The sequence below is a fragment of the Cavia porcellus genome, unplaced genomic scaffold, assembly GCF_034190915.1.
Source record: "Cavia porcellus strain 051 isolate PalLab524CR breed Dunkin Hartley unplaced genomic scaffold, mCavPor4.1 scaffold_2, whole genome shotgun sequence".
Classification (NCBI taxonomy): Eukaryota; Metazoa; Chordata; class Mammalia; order Rodentia; family Caviidae; genus Cavia; species Cavia porcellus.
This window is the reverse complement of record NW_026947485.1, coordinates 33,274,375-33,287,282: the sequence shown is the minus strand read 5'-3', so window position 1 is coordinate 33,287,282 and position 12,908 is coordinate 33,274,375. Positions and strand designations below refer to the sequence as shown.

General features: G+C 43.7%; 1 protein-coding gene across 2 annotated transcripts in view; it reads right to left on the bottom strand.

Moving 5' to 3' along the window:
* Itprid1 (ITPR interacting domain containing 1) overlaps window positions 1-10,580 on the bottom strand; it is a 152,215-nt gene extending 141,635 nt beyond the window's left edge. The window contains exons 1-2 of one of the 2 annotated variants that reach the window (XM_023564290.2): window positions 10,506-10,580; window positions 10,058-10,119 (exon numbers count right to left, since the gene is read on the bottom strand). The gene's annotated coding sequence lies outside the window, so the exon portion shown is untranslated. The remainder of the gene's footprint in view (window positions 1-10,057; window positions 10,120-10,505) is intronic. The other variant, XM_063240378.1, reaches the window with a different exon arrangement.
* Window positions 10,581-12,908: the final 2,328 nt, after the last annotated feature.

The window sequence follows — 12,908 nt, the reverse complement described above, 5'->3', positions numbered from 1 at the left end:
CCATGAACATTTCAGATAGCCTTGGTTGATATTAAAATCAGTCAGCATACTCCCCTTCTTTCTTTTTCAAGCAGTAATTCATAGCTAAGGTATTCCTCTTCACCTGCCACTCCTTTTGTGTGGTACCACTGGGCACCTCTGCCCTTCTTTTATTTCTAAGTGAGCTGATGCCACAATATCCGATTTGATTAACTACAGTGTCCACTGAGCTGCTTGATTAACTACAAGTCCACTTGCCCTCCTGAGCAGCAAGGACTTCCTGTCATCATCGCAGGATGCAGACAGCTGTTTACGCTCGCATCAGCAGAGAGCACTGCTTCCCTTGGGGACAAGTTAGCTGCTTACTGCAGGTGAGCAGGAAGAGCAAAAGCTGAGCTATCTACCCTTTACTTCATCTGGGTGCTCAGGGCCCACATCAAAAGGAGACAAATATCTCTGTTTCCTCTTGGAGAGAACAGAACATGCAGGTATATAACAGGCTAAACAGTAAAAATCCTGGAATCTTCTTGTTTTTCCATTTGGAAAGAAAGGACACAAAGATTATTCAGGGAAAATTTTCTATGAGGTCAAATGTAGATGCTTTGTTTCAATTCCTGCCTTCTTCCTATTTCCCCAGATTCAGAGCCCCGCTCCCCCTTGAGAACTTATTAAATCAAGCTTCTTCAGTAGCCCCCACGCTTCCTTGTTTTTAGAACAGTGAGTAGGAGAACTACTGGGGATCTTGATCACATCATGCATAGGGATCCATGTACAGAAGGTAAATGAGAGCTAGCAGGAATTGGAAACCTTCATACTATTACCTCACAGAGAAAGTTCATTGGTAACTAGGCACTGGTAATGAGGCTCAAACCCTGACTTTCCTCCTTGCTATTCTGATAGGTGATGACACTGGCTATCCTCGCTGAGTCCCTACTTGTTGTCTTTAAAATGAGGGTGATGGTATTACCCATTCAAAGAACTGGAGTGAGAACGAAATATAAAGAGTGGTCAAAATATACAGTGAATGTTTAAATTTAAAATTGTTATTACAATTAAAACTCAATGCCATTAAGTCCACTCAGAATACTCCTGCTGGCTTTAAACACACATCCCGCTGTTCCTGCCACTTTCTGAAGCAGTTCTGGAAGTTCTGTTTCATAAGTGTCTTTATCAGCTAGGATCAAAACCTGAAGTGAATGCTGCTGCTGCCATCCAACAGAAATGCAGCCTCCTAAAGCATTATGATGCACCTTCATTCGCCTCATCCACTGGATCTGGCAATGTGTGATTCCCAGATCTTCTCTAAACTCTAAATAACCGTGAAAGATAAGCACTATGAATGGATTCACAACAGAAGATAGGATAAAAGACTTCCAGAGCTGCTTCAGAAAGTGGCAAGAATGATGGGATAAGTTACTTAAAATGTAAATAGTTGCTATCAGTTTTGATCACTCATATGTGGTGATCCATGTACGGCATTTAGCATAGGGGCCAAGCCAGTGTCAGAGGGTAGCAAAGGCATCCTAAACTCCTCTGAGAAGGTAGAGTTGAGCATGCAGTCCCTTATCTCTTTAACTGTAAGTACCAACTCCTCTCCTCTTTAAAACCTCAAGAGCATTCAAATGGTTGTAGCATGATTAATGTTAAGTGAACAGGGCTGATTCAAGGCTGGAGATCTGGACAAATGCGGTGCTAGGGCCAGAGTCAGTGCTAGCACCCATCCTGCCTGAGTGAGGACACCGAGCTCCTGCCTGGACTGGGCTCCCAGCTTCTCACAGATCAGAGGGCTCTTGCATAAACGTTACCTTTACTTTGGATTTGTACTATCTCCAGTTTCATAAAGAGGAATATGATTTACCAAAGCCAAGTATGTAAGTGGGAAAAAGGGGAGGTGATTAGCATTTACCAAGTGCCTACTGTGTGGCAAACACCTTCACAGGCTCTGTAATGTTTAATGCTCAGTAGAATGTGAAGGGATGTACATAAATATTACTATTCAACAATAGAGGACATGATGACTCCAGGGAAGGGTATGTCAAGAATCAAAATGTGTTCCAGGTGTGGGCCTTCAACTTAAGTCTGAGTCTAAAATCTAAATGATCGTAACCTGACAAACTGCCTGATCAATAAACACATGCTAAATTATGGACCCATGGAAGTTACTATTTCTACTTCCCAACTACGGAATCTCCCTGTTGGTGACAGTCTTGCTTGGAGTGTTCCACTTCCTTTTGGCTGAGACTAACACAGGAACCTGGTCTTAAGGGAGTGACTTTGAGATCAAGCCTCCAGGGCAACTCCTTTAATCTCTTTGGGCTTAGGCTCCCCATTTAAGAACAGAGGAAGCAGCATTTCTCTCGAGACAGTGTCAGGATTAAGAGATGGTGATTGCACAAGTACTTTCCATTCCTGTAGTGCCCTCAGGTAAGTATTAAAGATTACTAGTTTTGTCAGTGCATGACTCCTCCATGAATGTGAGGCCAGTAGTGTCCAGCCAACTTGGGAACTCTTTTTTTGATGAGATAATAAAAAAATGTTAGAAGTGGCAGAATCCTGATACCAGATGCAAACAGAAAACAGGCAGCCCTGGTTTCTTTCCATGCTGCATCATGGAAGAACCACCCCAACTAGAAACACAGGGTCCTTGAGGAAATATGGTTAATGAATATGTTTCAGCAGGCTGCCTGCCCTGCAGAAATGAGCTCTTTACAATGGGAAAATATGGTATTTAAGCCAGGATTAAGAAGCAAAGATTATTTTGGCCAACATAGTCTCAGCTCAGAACTTCATTTGATAATATCCCTGGTAGTAGCTCCTCTTGTGTCTCCACTATTATTTTATATTTAACAAATATTTAACCAACATTTGTAATGCTCCAGGCTTGCATTAGAGAAATGAACAAGGCTAACTAAGTGGCTGGTCTCATGGAATCTACCTGTTAGCAAGAGGCAAACCAGTAACCAAGCAAATAAATGGTCAGAGGATTTCAAGTGTAAGATTAGCGAAGGAAATAAAAGATCAACAAAAGATTAGCAAAAGGTCCTTTAGAATGGGGACAGACAGGCAAGGCATTGTGAGGAGGTGAGAGCTAAGTATCAAGAAGGAATCAGCCAGGTGAGGTGGTCACTCTCTGTCTGCCACTTCGCATGTCCTCTCTTCTTCCCTCTGATTTCTGCAAATACCATCACCATGTTCCCTTACTCACAGGTTTCCAATGAGATTTGGCCAACAATGGAATAAAGGAAGGAGGAGAGAAGGGTTGGGGTTTGCTTTTTCCTATTCTTCCTTTGCTTAGAGCTTAAACCTTTGCAAAAACTGTGACCCTCTGTGACAGACTGTAGCTCCCGTGACTGGGTTGAGGACTCCATGAGTCCACCTCTTGTTGGGCTCCAAGAATAGTTCTTTTTAACCTCTTGCTCCAGCCTCTCAGGATGTAGAGGCTGGAGCCTCTACATAGATGTAGTAATGAGTTCTCAATATTGCTGCTCTCTAGGTCTCCCACCTTTCCTGGTTGTTGCTTTGGCCATTCCCACACATCTGTCTCTTCATTAGATTCTGGGTTAAAAACTGTGGGATGAATTTTGCTTTTTTCTAGAATCGGGACATAAACTTTCTGAAGGTGCAAGAGTAAAGTATTTCAGGTAGAAAGAGCATCAATGTTTTATAGAGTATCGTAATCTATATAAATTAGAAAATATTTAAATCTCATGATGAAAGAGTTTGGGTGGTATTATTCTCATTTTATAAGCCAAGGACTAGAGAAGTAAAATGACTTACCAGAGGATGATATGGGTAGACACTAAGGCCTACTCCCAAGCATGAGCTCTGACTCCCAGATGAAGCTCCGTCCCAGGAGGAGCATTATCCAGGGGGCAGGTGCTAAAGAGAATTTGGGAGCCAGCTTAACAGCTGCAAAAGCCTCTCACAGAACCTTACACTCACTCATAGTCATGTGGACCTTCAGAGGAGCAGAATCACCTCTCAAGATCAAAAAGACCAAACCAACTGTCAATCCTGTGACAGGGAGACCATGTGATTAACTTTGCAAGCCAACGCGTTCTTAAAGGCACATGCATTTGTACATAACTCAAACTTTTCTTTTCTCCTAATATGTATCTGACATCCCTAATAACCAATTTTAAAGGAACTGGATAAACCTTATGTTTACAAGAACAATTCAAGGAAAAAAAAATTATCAGTAGACATTTTGAAATTCACATAACTAGTGTATACTAAATATATTTTCAAGTTTTTTTGTACAAATGGTCTTATTAAACTGAAGAAAACTTGCCTAGTTACAAGGCTGTCTTCATGAGTACTGTAATGTAGATCTAAGATTAACAGCAGCATTTATTCATAAAAGTAGAATAAGCCACAGAAGCTCCGATATCTAGCAATAGATCATTCCTTGCAATGCTCTCACAAGCCATTTTCCTCATTAACTTATCATCTGCAGCTTAAAATATCTACATGCACCACTGTAATATTCCAATAGTTAGTCCTTTGGGGGTTACAAGCCAGATTGAACATCTGGATTTTGCAGCAAATCCTAAAGGTCACCAGATTCAGACTAGTCAAAGTAGATGGATAGATGGGCACATGATAGCTTGCAGCCACAGAGACAAACTGCTCCTGCTGGTCCCGGCCAGTCTCTCAAAGCTCAGACGCCTTAGACCACATGGATGTCTGCTGAAGGATGAATTGTTATACTGCTTTGGAAAAAGTCAGTGTTTCCATTTCTTTCTCTCCCACTTGGCATTTTGGAGCCTGCTGTCAGGATTCACACCGATTTTTGGCTTGCTTTCTAGGGGCTTTTTAGTTTTCTACTACAATTGAGCTTAAAGAAAAATAACTCAAAGAAATTGTTTAAAAGAAAGGAAAGCATAGTCCAGATGGTTTTAAAGAAGTCTAAACTGACCTAGAGTCCAAGAGAAAAAAAAAAGGCCTTTCATTTATAAAACATTGAAGAGAATGCTATTTGTCCCATTTGGTCATGAAAGCAACAATTAAAGGATTGCCCTGCACATCCTTAAGAGCACACCCCAGTGTGTGTTTGTGTATATGTGCACACACATGTTCAGTTGTGTATCTGTGAAGAGATGATACACTAATCCCATATTGCAGATATCACGCACACTAAATTAGGGTCTTTCAATTCCTTAACTGGTGCTCTGGCAAAGGGAATCTCAGAAGATTGGGAGATAGTCAAAGTGTGTTGTTCAGTGGTAGAAATCTTCTGACAAACCTGCTTTGGAAACATGAGCTTTCTTTCAGTAATGTTAACATCCAGTTCATGCAGGAAGGTGGAAAGGATGGGCCTGTAACCTGTGAGAAAACTAGGAATCTGCATTTGTGTGTTTCTAGTTATAGGGCACAAAACTTGAACTCAAACAAACCTAAAGAATATAAGTGACAGAGATTTATTGGAAGGCTGCTGTGATACTGCACAGAATGAAGGAACCAGTGCAGCCCAAAAGGGTCAGAGCCTAAGACCAGCAACCTAGCATCAGTCCACTTCCATCCTCCCAGTCTCAGGTCGACCAGCCTGATGTTTTGTTTTGATTTTTTCACTCTTTCCTGGATTACATGTCATGTCCGTGAAGTACAGAATGTGGTCCCAGGCATTTGGAGCCCAATCACAAAAGAAACAAAATCTTTCCTGTAATGTGTTGAGTTCACGTTTGAATCCTGTGTTTTCTCTTGACTGATCACAAAGTCCAAGCTTCCATGTTGCCCCGCCTCAGTTCCCCAGGAGAAGAGATCAGAGTGTACAGAATAAGCCAGGGTGTGGGGGGACAGCCTTGGAGGAGAGCAGTAAGAGTGCGCGGCACAGAGTTAAACGACAGCAAAAGCAGGCTTAACTGCATGAGCTGTTTGTGCTAAGTCCCCTTATTGTACCAAATAACACACAAGTCAAAGATGGGAGCCAAGCCTTGAAGCTGAGGCAAGACTTCTCATTGCCTGAGGATGAGGCGCCAATGGCCTGTCAATGTCGTGATTTGGAAGCTGCCTCACCACCCTTGCCCCGTGTCCCCTTCCAGGAGGAGACTTTTCCTTTCAGGTACCAGAGCACAACAGGCTTGGTGCCTCTCACTCATCCGGTTTATGGAGACTCCTCTCCTGCTGTTTGCCCAGCAAAACCTTGTCATCCTTCAGGGCGGTGTCCCCGGAGAAGCTTCCCTGGGCATCTTATTTAAACAAGCCTTATTTTTTTATCAGAGCATTTTGCATAGTCCTCAGAGTATCTTGCCAGTCTGTAACTGGTATATTTACTTTTTGTTTTAATTGTTTCTTCTGGACTTTCAAAGAGATTATAAGCTCTTTAAGAGCAGGTACCATTTCAAATTCATTCATTACTCTCCCAGCATCTGCTCAGGGTGGGGACTCAGTAAGTATTCACTGAATGAATGGGCAGATAGTGCCAAGACTTATATCTAGATGCCTCCATGAGCTTTGTTTGCTCATGGAGGTGGAGCTTTTGGAAGATGGTTGAATCGAGGGGCTTATAACTGACTTGCTGTGAGGAAACAGGTCCGGTCAGAAAAGGCGGGTCACTGTTGGGCTGATCTGGAAGGGTCTGTCTCCTTCCTTGGCTTCTTTCTTGACCTTGCTGGTCTTCCTGTCAGCCACGTGTTGAGGAAGACTGCTTTGCCATTGCCCGGTGGCAACCCATTCTACATTGGAGTCTGATCTGACATGTGAGCCAAAATAAATCTCTCCTTTAAACTGCAGGTGTCTGACATTGCATCATAGCGATAAAATAGCGGCTAAGACAAGCGCACACATTGTCCAGATGAATGCAGTACCAAGTGAAGAACAAAAACGAAAAGTGATAACCTGAAATGTGTACCACAGGACCTACACAGGGCCGCTACGCTCCTACCACGAGGGGGCGCTGTTCCCATAGACTGCAATGGTCTGTGCTTGGCGCTGGTATGGTCTAGAGCCTCCCACACTCTGGTTATCTCTTAGGGAGAAAGAAAACAAACAGAAAACCACAGAGCTTTGAGGCTGACTTAAACTTCAGGGCTGTGCTTCTTAAACCATTTGCGATGAAGGAGCATTTTCATAAAATTGCTTCTGTTTCATTGCTCACCGAAATTTTGGTAAATTACAGCCCCCCCCCGCCCCCCACCAAATTGCAGAAAAAAGTAACCAAACACATGCAAAATAAAAGTCCACTTTTGTAGGTAGGTTGAAAAGGCATACAATCGCTCCGCACAATTATAATAATATGTAAATACTTTTAACTTTTGTATATTGCAGGTCAACAACAGCTGAAAAATAGACCCAAGTATGTGAGTAGCGCTCATGCTCCATGATTTAGAAAGAAGGTGGGTCGGACCACAGAACCCGGGTTAAGCCGGTGGAACCCTCGCAGGGATCTTAGAAGTCAGGCAGAAGCGAGCAAGGTTAAGTTGTTAGAGCAGGAACAGGGCCTGCCTTTATTTACAGTTTGTAAACTTTGTTTACCATGAATTTTTTGCATTAATTCTGTGAAGTAGTTTTTAAAACATTGTATTAAGATAGCGTTGTCTTGATTCCTGATTGTGTGTGTGTGTGTGTAAGCGCGCGCGCGCGCGCGCGCGCTCCTTTAACTGTTGTGCTCAAAATTACTCCACCTTTCTCTAGCCCCAGCCCTGGGGAAGAGAACTGAATTTATCAATATGCAGAAAGCAAAGTAGGTTAAAAGAGGTTAACAGCTCCATATTAGTAAATAAGGAGCTGAGTCCTTAACACAGGTCTAACCCCTATTCTGTTCTGTTTCCACTGCATCGTTGTACATCTCCATGCTAAGCGTCCACCATTCATTCACTCTCTGGCAATGCCATCAAAGAGCAACACTAAGTGTGCCATAGATAGATGTGTCTGGCAATGAATATCTTAGAGCACTACTTAAGGGCTTAATTGCAGAACTTCTTTAAAGTAGACCAGGGCTGTTGACTATGGATTTTATTTGCAATGACAGGGGCATTCTAGAAGTGAGATTGGTCAGGCTTAATATTTAGAATCTCCACTCTGAGTTTCTGCAGTCAGGTGAAAGTGTAGGTCAGAGGTGGGCACAACTGGAACTGGTGCTCAGATAATCAAAGGATCCTGTGACCAGGGGAAAAAAGAAAAGAAAACCAAAGGTGCAGATTGCACTAGAAAGGATTCTTATCACCCACTCTGTAAGGATTCAAGAGAAGCACAAATCACCTCTGCTCACCAGGGGTGAGGGAGGACACAGCACACATGCACACGGGGAACCAAGCAGCCTGTGACTGTGTGCACTGTGGGAGGGGAGGGACAAGAAGGGAAAGTCAGGAATGAGAATCTGGAGTGAAGAAAGCAGTGCGAGGAGACATGGAAATGCAAGAGGCTGGTAAGGAGAGAGCAGAAGGCAGGCAGCATCTGCGAGCCCAAGGACAGGAGGAAGGGGAAGGCGGAGGTGGGTGGAACAGCAGTCAGATTCTCAGCAGCACTAAAATTGTCCCTGCCACTTGGCAGGAGTCGGTTCAGACATCGCAGATCCAAGAGCCTTGTCCTTTTCCTCGCTCGTACAACTCCACGAAGGAGCCAGTTGGCGAGAGGCACGGACCAAAGGATCCCTTGGCGGATGTCCCTTCTATCCGGGGTGCTCTGAAGCCTCAAAGCATTGTTTATTGAGATGATGACAATGGCCAGAGTAGACAATACGACACTTAATCTGGCTGACTAAAAAAGTTTACAAAGCACACTTAAAACATGCATAATGCCTCCTAGGAAAAATGAATTTAGAATCTAAACAAATACACAAAGGATACTGTGACTCAATCTTCAGAGGCCCTAAATGGTATTCATGTCATAATTGACCGTTTTTATACTGGAAAAGGAAGATCTCCTATGTTCTGAACAACTTTATAATCCTCTAAGCTTTTTTGCCTGCTTGAGTCTTTGATTCTTTCCACATTTGACTCTTCCAATGGTCCTCAAAGTAGAAAGGACAGAATTATTATTCTCATGTTGCAAAAGTGAAAACAGGTCTGGAAAGATACAGAGATTTTCCTGAGGTCACACATGTGCTAAGTGGTAGATCTGGGAAATACTTGAACACAAGAATTATCTCCATTAATGTCGAATATCCCACCTAAAACAATCTGTATGTTTGGCTCCTCTGGAAAGGCATGATAACAGTCATTTTGTTTTCTTCTCCAGAGATCTACTGGAAGATGATTTTTCAAAGAACAAAGACTTCCCACGGGAGGCAGCTACAGAGCTATGGACTTGAGATTGCATTTGGCTTTGCCATTCTTATGGCTTGAGCAAGATACGGAATTTTGAGAGTCTTGGCTCAAACAGCCTGACAGGATCCAGATCTCCATTTCATTGGCTTATTATAAAGTGTTGCTGTCCAACAGAAAGTGGAGGGCTAAAAGGTGGAATACAAGTCCAAGAAATGTGATTGGAGGGGGGAAAAATAAAGAAACTCAGGGTATTTATGGTCTCAAGAAGAAGTAGGCCTCAGTAGAGTGCATGAGCATAGAAACGGGAGTAAAGGTTATGGTACAAAATCAGCCTGAGTCTTGGAAGCATCTAGAAGGCAGACGGAAAGTTCACTTACTGAATACCTGGAATACCAAGATCTGTACTAGATACTGTGGGGCATATTACTCATTCAAAACTACTTTCTAACTGCTTCCTGTATGCTGAACACTGCTTTAGAAGCCAGTCCTGGATACCCCAGTGAGAAGAGACATACTGGCATGGCCCTGGGGGTTCATTTCCTCCCTTTCCAGTGACTTAGCCAAGAGTGTGAGCTGGTGGAACTGGAAGAGAAGCAAACAGCCACAAGTCTCTGAAGGCTTTTCTTTTCTAATGAAGCTTCTAGCCAAAAGTGTCCACTTTCACCAGTTGTCCCTGCCTGCCCTTGTTAATATGCTGAAACTCACGGCCTCAAAGGCTTTCTCTCTGTGAAGCCTTTTTTGTGGTAGACCTACCCTAGGACCCGTCCTCTAAAGGATAACAAGCCTGAAGTATTGTGGACCTGCCACACTCTTTTGTTTGTCATTTTTTCTCTGATGTGATCCAGTACATATTCATGTTATGTAATACTCACGGTATATGTGTCTATGGTTTGTTGCAGAACCCAGATAAACTATTCTTGCAAAGTTAGTATTCCTGTGGACAAGGAAGACAATGAATAATTCAGAAAAATATACTATGTCATGAAATTCTTGCAACTAGATCCCAACGGCCCAGGTTTAAAGTTCTGCAGGCAAAAGTTTTTTGATTCTCATCAAACTACCTGACACCAAAGGATGAATCCTCTTACTGTACCCAACAGTGCCAAGGAGTTGGGTCAGAGATAGTTGGGGACCTCAAGGACAGGCTCCTCCAACTGTCTCTTTAATTTCTCAGTAGGCTCCAATATTCCCACTGACCCTCCCTGGTTTCCAGGGATCCACCTCCCCCTTCTTCCCTGGTATCTGGATTCTGATTGAAGACTGATTTATTGTTCTTCACGACTCTACCATCTTCCCAGAAATCAAGCTCTTCCAACTTACAGTGCGGTGGCAGACTCTCCCTGCCAAGTACAGCGAGGCTCCTAGAAAGGTCACCACACTGGTGATATTTTTGTGGGCAGCATATTTAAATGCTCTGAGCACTTGGACCTCAAGCCAACTCAAAAACCAATGAGCTGGAAGGAATCAAATATCAAAGTCGTGACTGTACCTATGAAAACCCTACAGACTAATAAGGAAGTAGAAATGTGTATGATTTGAATATTCACATTTCTCATATTTCTAGCTCAGGTCTCCTTATCTTAGTGTTGTCAGCTAGTCTCATGGTTTCCACAATCATCTCCCAAAGCTTGACACAAAACCTAGATCTGTCTTCTGAGCACCCTGCCCATCCATTCAGCTATCTTGCAGCTAACTCCACAGGTATTCCAGGGGCACAAACATTCCTCGTTTCCAGTTTGTCTTCACTTATATATCACCATCAGTCCAGCTGTGCAGCCTGAGAACCAAGAATCAACCGCCCTCAATATTTCCCTCACTGTGTCTTCCTACAAACACTCTGTCACAAGCATTGCCGAGTCCTTCAGGTCTGGCCTCAGAGTCTTCCTATCCACATCTCCCTTCTTCAGATCCAACCCTGGACCCCTGAGCTCACACTCACAATAGTTTTCTGACTGTTGTTAAAGCAAAGACTATTCAGGAGGCTTCCTGAAGTTTCAGGAAGTAGGTGTCAGCTTGCTGTGAGGGAGCCTTGATTCTGGGGAAAGGGTCTGAGCTGATTGTCAGAGGACAAGTGAGGTTTTGTAGAATGGGGTAGGGTCTGTGGATAGGAACTTCCTAAAATCTAACATCCAGGGAAAAGGGGATTCTGGCTCTGCTGACTGCACAAGATGGTTGCTGAAAGAAGGCCAACGTGATAAGACATGGAAGGTGGAGGAAAAGGATTTAATCAGACAGCAAGGATGGTCAGATACAACAGTAGCAGCGCCCAGCAGCACTCTTGCTAAAACTGAACCGAACAAACAAAGCTGTGGACTAAGGACAGCGTCCTTTACCCCTCCCAGCTTCCCCATCCTGAGCCACTGTGATCTTCCTGCAGTATACACTTAAGTGGATCACTCTGTAGCTCCATAAGGTTGTGCAAACAGGGTCAAATCTCCAGGTGTAACCTAGATCTCTCTGTTTCACTTCCTTGTCCAGGAAGAGACCTGTGCCTGTCCCCACTGACATCCTCGCTAATCTCCAAACCTAATGTGCCATTTGGGGTGAAGTCTGAGAACTCTCTCTTGAAAAGTGGCCTTCTCATCAGAGTAGGCACTCCTGCCCTTCTCCAAGGGTCTGGTGTCATGCTGTGGCCTTTAAAATGCCTTTCATGATTCCAAATTGTAGGGGAGAGTCTGGGTTCTAAAATCAGACTTTCATTTATCTCCTGTGTGTGCTGATTTCCCATTAGACTGTTTATTTAGGAGCTTTCTGTATCTTTAGGGTCTAGAATTTGATCCGTGAAGGCAATATTAATCAGGGTGATAATGAATAAGTGTAATATCTACTGCAGGGTGTTTGCTGCTGTTTGCAGTCAGCACGTGGATGAGTGAGTCTTTTCAAATCATCTCTCCATGATTCCTGGGAGGGAAATGATGCCAACACTCTCATCTGACAGGTGAAGCCAGAGGCAGAGGTGCGAGCTGACTAGGCAGGTGTGACTTGGCTTTTACATGGTGACACTGATCCCCAAAGCTTCACTGCATCACATGCAGGCGCTGTATGAACTGTGGACACAGATGACTAGGGAACAGTGTGGATACCAGGAAGAGAGGGTAATACCAAGGGACACACAGCTGTGATACAGCACAGGACAGACACAGAGGTGGGCGGCATTTGAGCACTGGCTGAGTGGTACAGATGGCGCTGCAGGAGAGTGCAGATGGGCAACTCTGGAGGACAGTGGGGCATGTTTAGAACACTGGACAGTCCCGTGTGGTGGTGGTGACAGCAGCATTGACCCGAGGGAGGGGGCTGTTCTCTTGGATGTGACAAGGCCTCCTATCCCATGGTTCTGCTCTCAGATCTGCAAGATGACTTTTGTGGGCTCCGCTTGGGCATTTCTGCCTTTGTGGACCTTGTATGTATTAAAATGTACAGCTTATGATGGCATTGGTATAAAGACGCAGGTATTAAATTTATATGCTAAAATATTGTATTGGGCCTAAGGGTTCATTTTTTTCTTATCCTGATGTTAAAAAGAAATTATCAATGAGCCCTGAAAGCATTGCAAGCGCTGGCTCTGATGCCTCCCACGCTTGAGGAGGGACCAGGTCTTGAATTTTTTCCTAGTTGTGCAGATCAGCAGAGCCCTCAGAGTTGCTCCCCAGGACTGAAGTAAAAGTAACCCTGGCAGCATTCACCGGCAAAGATCACGTTTATTATCACTTTTTCTTATGTGCA